The 12,773-nt window shown below is 38.6% G+C and overlaps 1 pseudogene; it reads left to right on the forward strand.

The window, feature by feature from the left end:
• Window positions 1–4,442: 4,442 nt before the first annotated feature.
• On the forward strand, window positions 4,443–6,631 carry LOC102238639 (annotated as a pseudogene).
• The last annotated feature ends 6,142 nt before the right edge of the window (window positions 6,632–12,773 follow it).

Below are 12,773 nucleotides of genomic sequence, written 5' to 3' on the forward strand. Positions count from 1 at the left end.
AGCATAAAAATTACAACAGATAGGGCCCCATGGATTGAGTGTGTGTGTGTGTGTGTGTGTGTGTGTGTGTGCTTTAATGCGGAGAAGCCTGCTTAGCTGGTCTTGGGAAAGAAAGGAGAGAAAACGGGTGAGTCCCATGGACCTGAAGGGTGAGTGCACACTCTAATGTCAACCACATGTTCTTTGCGCATCTGATAGGGATCCCACACTTCACACTGCAAGTTTTCCACTAAAGGTTACCATATGCTGTAGGAATGTTTCACCACCACGAACTAACTATATAAGCTGAGAGCTTTAAATTACTGCACAGGCAAAGCGAGTTAATCTATGCCTTGATTATCTGTGTGTCTGGTTATCTAAAGACGTTCCTGGCATGGAGTTGTAATTCATGACTGACTTGCTAATTTGAAATATAGATGTGTGCCTTCCCTCCTTTCTCCCTTCTTGTGCGCACACACATGCACACACTTAGATATTGATTACAGTGAAGTTTGCGAATGGATTGAATGTATTCTCAAGTCTGTCCTCCATTAATTCCTATGGGTATATTGCTTCCTGGGAGTTGGGGAATTACCACGCAATTGAAAGTCACAGAGGAGAAGGGTGTAGAAGGGAAAGTGAGTGGAGAAGATATTGCAGAGGAGTAAATGAGAAATAGGTGAAGATTAAATATTCATTGCTTCAGTTGAAAACTATTGCTGCCTGAGAGTTGGACCGAAAGTATGTTTTAGAGTGGTGACTTAGATGCAAATCTCACCTTTGCTTATTTTTTTTGTAATATATTTTTATTGATTTCAGAGAGGAAGGGAGAGGGAGAGAGAGATAGAAACATCAATGATAAGAGAGAATCATTGAGTGGCTGCCTCCTGCACACCCCACACTGGGGATTGAGCCTGAAACCCAGGCATGTGCCCTGACTGGAAATTGAACCATGACCTCCTGGTTCATAGGTCGATGCTCAATCACTGAGCCACGCTGGCCAGACCATTTTCACTTGTTTAATCTCACAAAACTGCTCTCTTGGCCACCAGCTGCTATATAGGGTGGGGCAAAGTAGGTTTACAGTTGTTTGTATGGAAAATAATACAATTAATAAATACTAATATAAGAATAAACTCTGTTTTGTGTGCTTACAATTGTAAACCTACTTTTGTCCTGCCCTATATTAATTTGTTTGAATGTCCATTGCGGTCTGCTCTGAGTCAGGCACTGTGTTCTTCTATGGAAAGACAAATATTAATAAGTTCCCACTCTCAGGGTGTTCCCAGACTAGTGGAGACTACAGTCATGCAAATAAACAATTTCAGTGGAGTGTGTGACCACTGTTACACACTTTTATACACTCTAACACACTTATAGTCAAAGCTGGAGAAATAGAGGATTAGCAATGACACCTGGTTGGAAGCACTGGCAAGTGGTTAACATTTCAGTTGGCTGTGGAGGCTGGAAGGTGAAGGCCAGGCATCAAGGTAGGGGTGAGCATTTCAGTAAGAGCAAGAATGAGAAGGCATGATTGGGCCTGGAGTATTTCAGGACTCATCTGTGGGACTTTGGGATGTGGGGAGCAGAGGAGCACATGCGATGGGAGGGAAGTTAGGAGAAGTCCAGGCAGGTAAGGCTGGCTTCATGTCCCTTGCTCAGGGATTTAGACTCTATACTGTGGGCAAGGAGGTCCCACAAAGGTTTTACTAGGGGAATAATACAATCAGATTCTTCTTTTAGGAAAAGCCCCTGGCAGCAGTGAGGACTATTGCCAAAAAGAGAGAGACCAGTGAGAGGGAAACTGATGACATGGCTATTAGTAAACCAGGTGCAAGACTGGCTTGATTAAATGGAATGGAGATGGGGACCACATATGAAGACATTTCTGAATTAGCATTAACAGAATGGAGAGTGGCCTAAATGTGAAGGATTTGGGATCTGAGTTCAAGCTAACTCTGACATGTCTTACTTGGTGACAGTATTAAATAAAATAAGGCATTTATAGGAAGACCAGGTTTGCAAGATTGGGGAGTGGGGTAAGAGTGTGAAATATAAAAATAAACAAGTACTCTTGCCTGGGTCCTGCTACCAGAGATGCTGGTTTAATTTGTCTTGGGGGTAGCCTGGGCATTATGATATTTATTTAATCTCTTCAGGTGATTCTAATGAGGAGCCAAGTTGAGAACCACTGTTATGAAGAGATGAGAGAAGACTGATACAGAACTCTCAGAACCACAATTTTCAGGCACGAAGAATAGCCCAAGTGTCCATTAATAGGATATTGATCAAATTAACTATGTGATTCAAAACTTTGCCTTAGGCTTTAAGTAAAGTGGAATAAGCATACTCCACCCTGTCTCTTCCACTGAATGCAGCTATAAACCGGGCACAATGCATGGAGCAGCAATTTGAGGACTCTGTAAAGTAAATAAGAGCAGATGGATTGGGAAGGAAACCAGAGTTCAAAGTACCCCTGAACCAACAGTGAGTTTATCATGTTGTTTGCTTCAGTTTTGTGCAGTCTAGACATAAGGTAGCCTGAAACTGTAAGTGGGCCCCAGGAGAAACCCTCTGGTTCTGGCTCAAGAAACAGAAAATGGGTCTCCTAATGCTCAAAGAGAATGGGAGAAATCCCACTTTCTTTTTTTGTTTTTCTTCTGATTGGAGGACTGAAAAGGGGACCCTAGGAACCAGGAAGTATTGGGGACATTGTAAAGAGGAAAGTGTTTGGAAAAGTGACCTGGTAATGTTGTTTATAAAACCCTGGACTCACCCTAAACGGCACATATGTGAATCTGACCTAAACAGTGTACTAAAAGCTTTGAGATGGAACTATAAATGGAGATAGACCACCACCCACATCCTACTCTGGCCACGAGGGGGCACACATGCAGGGCAGACCTGAAGAGCATTGCAAAGACTTTGAAAGTGGAATTGACATTGACACCACAACCCACAAAAGTGTGGTTGAAACTTGCAGCCTGAAGACTGGGTCAACTGCTTACTAATATATATATATATATATTCCATAGGATTTAAAAAAGACCCAGAGACCCACAATATTCAAAATGTCCAAAATGCAATACAAATTTATTCCTCATAGGAAGAAGCAGCAAAATTCTCAACTTACATACTAAGATGACACAGATATTAGAATCACCTGACAAATACTTTAAAGCAGCTATTATAAAAATCATCCAACAAGTAAGGACAAACTTTCTTTAAATGAATGGAAGATAGTCCCAGCAAGAAAAGAAAACATAAAGAAAAATCAAATAGAAGTTTGAGAACTGAAAAATACAATAACTATAATTTTAAAACTCACTGATGGGGTTCAATGGCAGAATGGAGATGAGAGGGGAAGGAGTCAGTGAATGTGAAGATGTGTCTGTCCGGCTGCCCCTGGTTTTATCCTTTAGTTACTCTAATGCCTTGATGCCTGGACCTTGATTACCATTTCACATCAGCTCTTGTACTTTGTAATATATTTTCATAATTAGTTATATTATCATTTAGATTTTCTAACAACTCTGGGAAATAAAGTCAGAAGACTAAGGTAATTTTAAAAATTTAGCTCATGTTATAATAAAAAGACAAATTGAAACAAAACAAAACAAAAGAAATTCTGTAATCTCAACAACAAAAAGAATAAAAATTTGGAGCAAAAATGAACAAGCCTTGGGAACTTGTGGGAAAATACAAAGGCCTAACATTTGAGTTATCAGAGTCCCATAAGTAGAGGGAAAAGTGCAGCACAAAAGAAAAGAAGGAGGAGGAGGAGGAAGAGAAGGAGGAGGAGGAAAAGAGACGAAGAAGAAGAAGAAGAAGAAGAAGAAGAAGAAGAAGAAGAAGAAGAAGAAGAAGAAGAAGAAGAGTGACTAAAAATGTCTCAAATTTGGCAAAGTATATAAAACCTACAGATTTGAAAAGCTCATCAAATCATAAACAGGAAAAACAAAAAGAAAAAAAAGCCATGGCCAGAATTATTATAATCAAACTACTTAGACCTACTTAGGCCTAAAGTAATAATGAAATCTTACAGGCAACTAGAGAAAAGTGACATATTACTTATAGAAAACAATGACCCAAATAATTGCAGACATCTCATCAGAAATCATTGAAGTCAGAAGGAAGCAGAACAGCATTTTAAAACTACTGAAAGGAAAGAACTATCAACCCAGAATTCTATGTCCAGCAAAAATATACTTCAGGAATGCAGGTGAAATAAAAATCTTCTCAGAACAAAAAAAAGTAGAATTTGTTGCCAGCAGACCTGCTTTATATAAAAGTATATTCTTCAAACAGATGGCAATGATACCAGATGGAAATTTAGACTACCAGGAATGAAGGAAGAGTAACAGAAATGGTGGAATGTATGGGTAAATATAATAGACTTGCTCTCAAATTTTTTAAATTCTGCTTTATGGTTGAAGACAAAAAGTACAACACTGTTTGACACAATGTTTGTAGATGTAATACATAAACAACTACCAAATGAAGCAGGGAGAGTAAAGGCCCTGTGTGGTGGTAAGGTTTCTACATTCCTCTCAAAGTGGTAAAATATCATGAAAAGATAAGGATGTGTTTTATAATTCCTAGAGCAACCACTAAAAATATTATACAGAGATATAATAAAACACGCACATATATATCCATACACAATAAATAAAATAGAATACTAAAAGGATTCAGATAACCCCAAAGATAGCATGAGGTAGGAAACAAAAAACAGAGGGAACAAACAAAATAAAATGGTAGGTTTAATTCCAAACACAAGTAAGTATATAAAATGCAAATAGTCTAAGCAAATCAATTGAAAGGCATTGGCAGACCTCTTTTTCATGGCGCCTCAGAGGCGGTTGGCTGCTTTAGGAGGAAGCTGAACCTCTCTTTCCCAGCCACTGGCTGCCAGAAACTCATTGAAGTGGACAATGAATGAAAATTCCCTGCTTTTAGAAAGAAGTGTATGGCCCCAGAAGTTGTTCCTGATGCTCTGGGTGAAAAATGGAAGGGTTATGTGGTTCTAATCAATGTTGGAAATGACAAACAAGGTTTCCCCAGGAAGCAGGTGTCTCGACCCATGGCCATGTCTGCCTGTGCTGAGTAAGGGACATTCCTTTTATAGACCAAGGAGGACTGGAGAAAGAAAGCACAAATCTGCTTGGAATGGCATCATGGATGCGTCTCAGTGCTCTCAATTTGGTCATTGTAAAAAAAAAGGGGGGAGAAAGATATTCCTGGTCTCACTGATACTACTGTGCCTCATCACTTGAGACTCAAAAGAGCTAGAAGAATCCACACATTTTTCAATCCTTCTAAAAAAATAAAATAAAATGATGTCCACCAAAATGTTGTGAGAAAGCCCCTAAACCAATGGTTCTCAACCTTCCTAATGCCGCGACCCTTTAATACAGTTCCTCATGTTGTGGTGACCCCCAACCATAAAATTATTTTCGTTGCTACTTCATAACTGTAATTTTGCTACTGTTATGAATCATAATGTAAATATCTGATATGCAGGATGTATTTTCATTGTTACAAATTGAACATAATTAAAGCATAGTGATTAATCACAAAAACAATATGTAATTATATATGTATTTTCCGATGGTCTTAGGCGACCCCTGTGAAAGGGTCAACTGATATGGGCATATTTAGAAATACCAAAGTAATCACAAACAAAAACATGTAAAAGAGGTTGTCCTTGGGGATTGTCCTAGACTTAGAAAGTGTTAGGATGAAATTTGTTGCTTTTCATCATATATTTTTTAGTGCTATTTGATTTTGTTATGATTTAATTTGTTTATTTTTATTTGTTGGCATGTGTATTTCTTTGACTAAAAAAAAAATTAGAGGTTTGATTTTTTGTTTATATGGAAACAATATTTTTGATATCTACCCTATCAAGGTTGACTCCTTAAAGTGGGTCAAGTCTCATTCCAGATCTTTTAAAATAAGCAATGAGGTAGAAAATCAAGGACACCAAGAAACTTGGACTAAGCAAATGGTTGTTCTACTGATACTTTATTCTCTACCATAAATAATATTTAAGAACCCGTAGGTCAGTGGTTCTCAACCTTCCTAATGCTGCGACCCTTTAATACAGTTCCTCATTTTGTGGTGACCCCCAACCATAAAATTATTTTCGTTGCTACTTCATAACTGTAATTTTGCTACTGTTATGAATCGTAATGTAAATATCTGATATGCAGGATGTATTTTCATTGTTACAAATTGAACATAATTAAAGCATAGTGATTAATCACAAAAACAATATGTAATTATATATGTGTCTTCCGATGGTCTTAGGTGACCCCTGTGAAAGGGTCGTTCGACCCCCAAAGGGGTCGCGACCCACAGGTTGAAAACCGCTGCCCTAAACAAGAAGGCCCAAAGCACCCAAGAGTTAGCATTTTGTTATTCCACGTGTCCTGCAACACAAATGTTGGCATATTGCTCTGTACAAAGTACTAAGAAAAATAAGGAAGAGGTCGCAGAATATGCTAAACTTTTGACTAAGAGGATAAAGGAAGCCAAGGAAAAATGCCAGGAACAGATTGCCAAATGATGTAGGTTGTCCTCTCTGAAAGCTTCTACCTCTAAGTCTGAGTCCAGTCAAAATGAGTCCAGTTCTAAGAGTAACAAATAAATAGGAACAGACATCGAAAAAGAAAAGGAGAGAGAAGAAACAGATTGGCAGAATGCATTTCTAAAATGACAAAATTATGTGGTGTTTTATAAAAACTCATTTAAAACAAAAGGTATAGGAAAATGGAAAGTAAAAGGATATATCATTTATCCCAGAAAAATGAAAACTTATATCCACACAAAAAAACCTGTACATGAATGGTTATGGAAGTATTATTCATAATAGCCCCAAACTAGAAACAACTCACATATTCTCCAACCAATGAATGGCTAAGGAAACTATGGTACAACCATGCCGTAGAATACTACTCTGGAAATAAAATGAATTAACTGTTGATACACACAACAACTTGGATAGATCACAAGGGAATTATGCCATGTGAATAAGGCCATCTCTAAAGGTTACATACTATATGATTCCACTTATATAGCAATATTGAAATGATAAAATTATAGAGATGGAGACAGGTTAGTAGTAGCCAGGGACCAGGGAGTGGGATGGGAGGAAGGTGACTGTAGCTATAAAAGAGCAGTACAAAGGATCTTTGTGATGGAGTTGTTTTGTATCTTGACTGTAGTGGTGGTCACATGAATCTACATATGATAAAATTTTGCCCGGCTAGTGTGTCTCAGTGGTTGAGCATCGGCCTACGAACCAGGAGGTCAGGGGTTGATTCCCAATCAGGGCACATGCCCAGGTTGTGGCTCAATCCCCAGTAGGGGCGTGCAGGAGGCAGCCAATCAATGATTCTCTCTCATCATTGATCTCTCTCTCTCTATCCCCCCCCCACTCCCTTCCTTTCTGAAATCAATTTTTAAAAAAAGAAAAAATTTTCACTGAACTAAATACAAACACATGCACACATATACTTAAGTACATGTAAAACTAGTGAAATTAGAATAAGGTATATGGGTTATATTAATGTCAATTTTTCTGTTGCAATTGTACTATTGTTATGCAAGATTTGAAGATGTTACCATTGGGTAGAACTGAGTTAAGATTACTAGTTTGCTAGGCTGCCATAACGAAGAACCACAGATGGGTAGCTTAAACAATGGAAATTTATTGTGTCCTAATTCTGAAGGCTGGAAGTCCAAATCAAGTTGTCAACAGTGTTGTTTCCTTCTGAGGGCTGTGAGGAAGACTCTATTCCAGGTCTCTCTCTTTGGCTTATAGATGGCTATCTTCTCTCTGTGTCTTCACATCGTTTTCCCTCTACATATCTCATTGTATCCAAATTTCCCTATTTTATAAGGACACCAGTCATACTGGATTAGGAACCACTTTAATGGCTTTAGTTAAACTTGATTACTTCTGCAAACACCCTATCTCCAAATCTCACATTTTGAGGTTTTGGGGGTTAGGACTTCAACATATGAATTTGAAAAGGACACAATTCAATCAAGAACAACTCTATGGATATTTCTGTACTATTTCTTACAACTACATGACAATCTACAATTATTTCAAAATAAAAAGTTTTTAAAGAGATAAAGATGGAAAAAATTCAAGTCACAAAGTTTTCTCTGATCATAATGAAATAAGACTAGAAATCAATAACAAAAAAGTCTTCAAATACTTGGAAATTAAGCAGCATACTTCTACATAAATCTTTGATCAAAGAGACAGTCTCAGGGAAAATAAAAATATATATTGAATTACATCAAAATAAAAATAGAGCATATCAAAATTTTTGGATGTAACTAAAGCAGTGCTTAGAGGGAACTTTAAAGCATTAAATGCTTATATTAAATAAATTACATTATATCTAAACTGTAGAGTATTGAAGTTATAGAAAGAATTTCAGAGGTATTATTAGATGTAAAACAGTAAAAATTACATATAGCATGCTACCCTTGATGAAATAGAGACAAACAGAAAAAACTTACATCTGCTTATTTCTGCATAAAGAAACCCTGGTAGGATATACAATGAATGAATTTAAGTGGTTATCTATATGGGTGGAGGAAAATTGGGCAGATAGAACAGAAGTAGGAGTAAGATTTCTCAATGTATACCTTGCTTATTGCTTTACTTTTTTAAATTGAGGAGAACTTTACATAGCATAAAATTAATCATTTTAAAGTGTACAACTTGGTGGCATTTAGTATATTTACAATATTGTGCAACCACCTACTTTTATCAAGTTCCAAAACATTTTATCACTCCAAAGAAAACATTGAACCCAATCAAGCAGACACTCCCCAATCCCCTTTGCCTCCAGACCCTGGTAACCACCCATCTGCTTCTATCTCTATGGATTTACCTGTTCTGGATATTTCATTTAAATGGAACCATACAATGTTTTTTTTATGTGTCTCCAGCTTCTTTAACTTAGTATAATGTTTTCAAGGTTCATCCATACTATGGCATGCATCAGCACTTCATTATTTTTAATGACTGAATAATATTCAATTGTATGTATAAACCACATCTTGTTTATCCATTCATCTGTTGATGGACCTTGTGGCTATTATGAATAATGCTATTATAAATATTCATGTCCATCAAGCATCTCTTTGAGTCCCTGCTCTCAATTCTTTGGGTATATATCTAGGCATTGCTGGGGCATATGGCAGTTCTATGTTTAACTTTTTCAGGAACTACCATACTGTTGCTTTCCATGGTGGCTGCACCATTTTACATTCCCACAGCAATGTACCAGGGTTTCAATTTATTTCACATCCTTACCAACACTTGTAATTTTTCATATTTTTATTATAGCCATCCTAGTGGGTGTAAAGTGGTATCTCATGTTTTTTATTTGCATTTCCCTAATGATTAATAATGTTGAGCATCTTTTCATGTGCTTATTAGTCATCTGCATATCTTCTTTGGTATTTTTTTCTTTTTGTGAACCCTATGAACATATTATCTATTTGAAACAAAAAATAAATCAACTTTAAAAGGAAAAAAAAGTAAAGATCAGGTAAGAGAAGAAGACCACTATGGTAACAGAATAATGGCCCCCAAAGATGTCAATATTCTAACTCCTGGAACCTGTGAATATGTTACCTTACCTGGACTTTGAAGATGTGATTAGGGTAAGGATCCTAACATGGGGAGATGATCCTGGATTATCGGGGTGGGCTTAATGTAATCACAAGGACTCTTATGAGAGTGAGGCAGGAGGTTAAAATCAGGAAAGGAGATATGATGATGGAAGAAGAGATCAGAGAAAGATGGAGACAGAGAGACTTGAAGATGCTACATGGTGGGCCTTGAAGATGAAGGGAGGGGGGCATGAGCCAAGGACTGTAGTCATCTTCTAGAAGTAGAAAAGTCAAGAGAATAGTTCTCCCCTAGAGCCTCCTGAAGGAATGCAATCCTGCCAACACATTGATTTTTAAGACTTCAATCTTCAATTATAAGATTATAAATTTATAAGATGATAAACTTGTGCTGTTTAAAGCCACTAAGTTTTTGGTAATTGGTTACAGCAGCAGTAGGAAACTAATATGACTACAAATGTTCTGCTCCCTCCAGAACAAAGTACTGCCTACTAACTTCCTCATCAATACTTCCCGCTTACAAAACACAAGTGAGTCTCACACGTCTGCTAAATCCCTGACGGGGGAAAAATGAAACAGAGAAGGCAAAGTTGTATTGTCCTGTGAGGTGTTAAAGATGTTGGCCAAGCAACCCAAGATCTTTCTCTACACATCTCCAGAGGGAATACTGAGCTAAGCCTTGTTGAATAAAAAGGACTAGAAAGTCTTGTTTAAAAAAATCTAAGAGCTCATTACCCTTCACAGAGATTGAGCAAGATCTGCAGAAACCAAAGCCCGTGGACTTCTTTTTTATCCCCACTGGCAATGTTATTACCTTCAGGTGGCAGTTTCAAGGCCAAGTTTAAAAGCTGCCCTACTTACCCCTTTCCCAGAGCTCAGCTGTAACTGGCAGCACCTGCCCATCCACAGGTCATCCATCAGCTGAAATGTCTGCATGTGGTTTGCTTCATGTCCATCCTCTTAAAAAGCCCCCAATATGCTTCATATCTAATGCATGTAATATGTTCCTTTCATGGAATTGGCCCACAGAGGGAACTTCATGTGATAGAAGACCCAATAGCAGGTTGGATGGCAGGTCCAGCTAATGGCCTATAAATTTTTTCCAGCTCTTTCTACTTCAGATGGATAAGGATAACACAATCACTATCACCACCTTCACAGAAAAGACAGCTTTGGATCTAGGCCAGCTATGACCTAAAAATCCACTTAAAACTCATTGAAGAAGCACTTGAAGAATGTGGATCTATGACTAAGAGATAGGCCTGAATAAAATAATGTAATATTTCTTATAACCCAAAAGACAATGGTTACTTTTTAAAGGGGGGAACTACTTGGTATTGGCCCTAAGGAAACTTAATCTCCAGAATGTGGAATTTTTTTATTGATAAGAACAATAACAATATTATTGAGCATCTGTTGCAGTAATCCTGTGGTTATTTTGCTAACAGGAATTCCACCTCCTTCCAGGCACAATGTTTGGGTAGGATTTACCTGCCACCAGCGCAATGTGTGAGCCCTGGTTGGTCAAAGCCAATCTTTTATTTCATCCCTCTTGCCACAGTGATTGGTTCAGGGATTAGCACCCAATGAAGACCTGAGCCAATCAGCATTTGGCATTTCAAAGCCAACTGGTCCAGAGTGTGACAGCGAGTGACCAAATATAGCTTCACTAGAAGGAAGCCCAGGATTTTTGATCCATGTGGAGGGAGAAACATTCTCTCTTTTTTGCTATGATGAGGTGCATGCAGTCCTGCACAGCGAGAGTATCCATCTTGCAAGAAGGAAGGAGGCTGTCTGGGACGAGGCCAACATCCTGAAGGACCTTGTGACTTCATTGGGCAACTGGATTAAACCAATCCTGAAGCCTGCCCTCTGGGTATTCAGTGACATGAAGCAATAAACTCCCTTGTTATTTAGGCCAGTGTGAGTTTGGTTTTTTCTGCTTGCAACTGACCAAATCTTAACTGATGCACCAACTATATGTCAGGCACTGTGTGAGTGGCTTTCACACATTCTATCTCAATCTTCACCATGGCCCAGTGATGAATGTGTTATCATCCCTTGTTTACAGATGTCAGGTGTTCTGTCTAACTTCAAAATGCTGATAAGTGGAAGAGCCAGAATGCAGCCTCACATGTCCATCCCTCAGACCTCTCCTTTCCACCAGGATCTATTGGAAGAGACTCTCCAGTGCCACCCTCTGCAATAATTCAGCAGATAAGCTCCTAGAGAGATTGTCCCTATAGTCATACAAACTGCTGTATTTCATATCTGGCATCATGTTTCAGAAGTTGGATATTTCTTACAAGTGTTGATGAGTCAGTGTGAAAAATAGCAATTAATAAATTCATCTTTATAAAGACACTAGAGGCCTGGTGCATGAAATTTGTGAATGGGAGGGGGGTTCCCCTCAGCCCAGCCTGCACCCTCTCACAATTCGGGACCCCTCAGGGGATGTCCGACTGCCAATTTAGGCCCGATCCTTCAGGGATTCCTCCAGGATCGGGTCTAAACCGGCAGTCAGACATCCCTCTCGCAATCTGGGACCACTAGCTCCTAACTGCTCACCTGCCTGCCTGCCTGATCACCCCTAACCACTCTGCCTGCCTGCCTGATCTCCCCTAACCACTCGCCTGCCTGCCTGATCGCCCCTAACAACTTGCCTGCCTGCCTGATCGCCCCTAACTGCTCTCTGCCTCAGCCTCTGCTGCCGTAGCTTTGTCCAGAAGGACTTCCGGAATGACATCTGAAAGGTTGTTTGGCTGTCTGGTCTAATTAGCATATTATACTTTTATTATTATAGATTGCAGAAAGATCTTATAGAGTTCTTATTGGCATTTTAAACAGAATTTAACTCCAAGATCCCGAAGGGAACCTACGTATGCATGTATCTAATCTTAAATATAAACCTGCTATATAAAAAGTCACTGAAAATTGTTTTGCCATTTGAAAATAGGGAGTTATTGCCATGAATCTACTTCAAACTCAGAAAGGTTCGCCAGTAGGATCAGATTTTGAGAAAAATAACTGATATAGTAGCTAAGGACTCTGTTCTTCCAAACCAGACTCTGAAATAATACTACATTCATGATGAGACCAGCACTTCTCCCAATGGGGCTGATTCTGTCCCT

This window comes from Myotis brandtii, unplaced genomic scaffold (genome assembly GCF_000412655.1).
Source record: "Myotis brandtii unplaced genomic scaffold, ASM41265v1 scaffold154, whole genome shotgun sequence".
Lineage (NCBI taxonomy): Eukaryota > Metazoa > Chordata > Mammalia > Chiroptera > Vespertilionidae > Myotis > Myotis brandtii.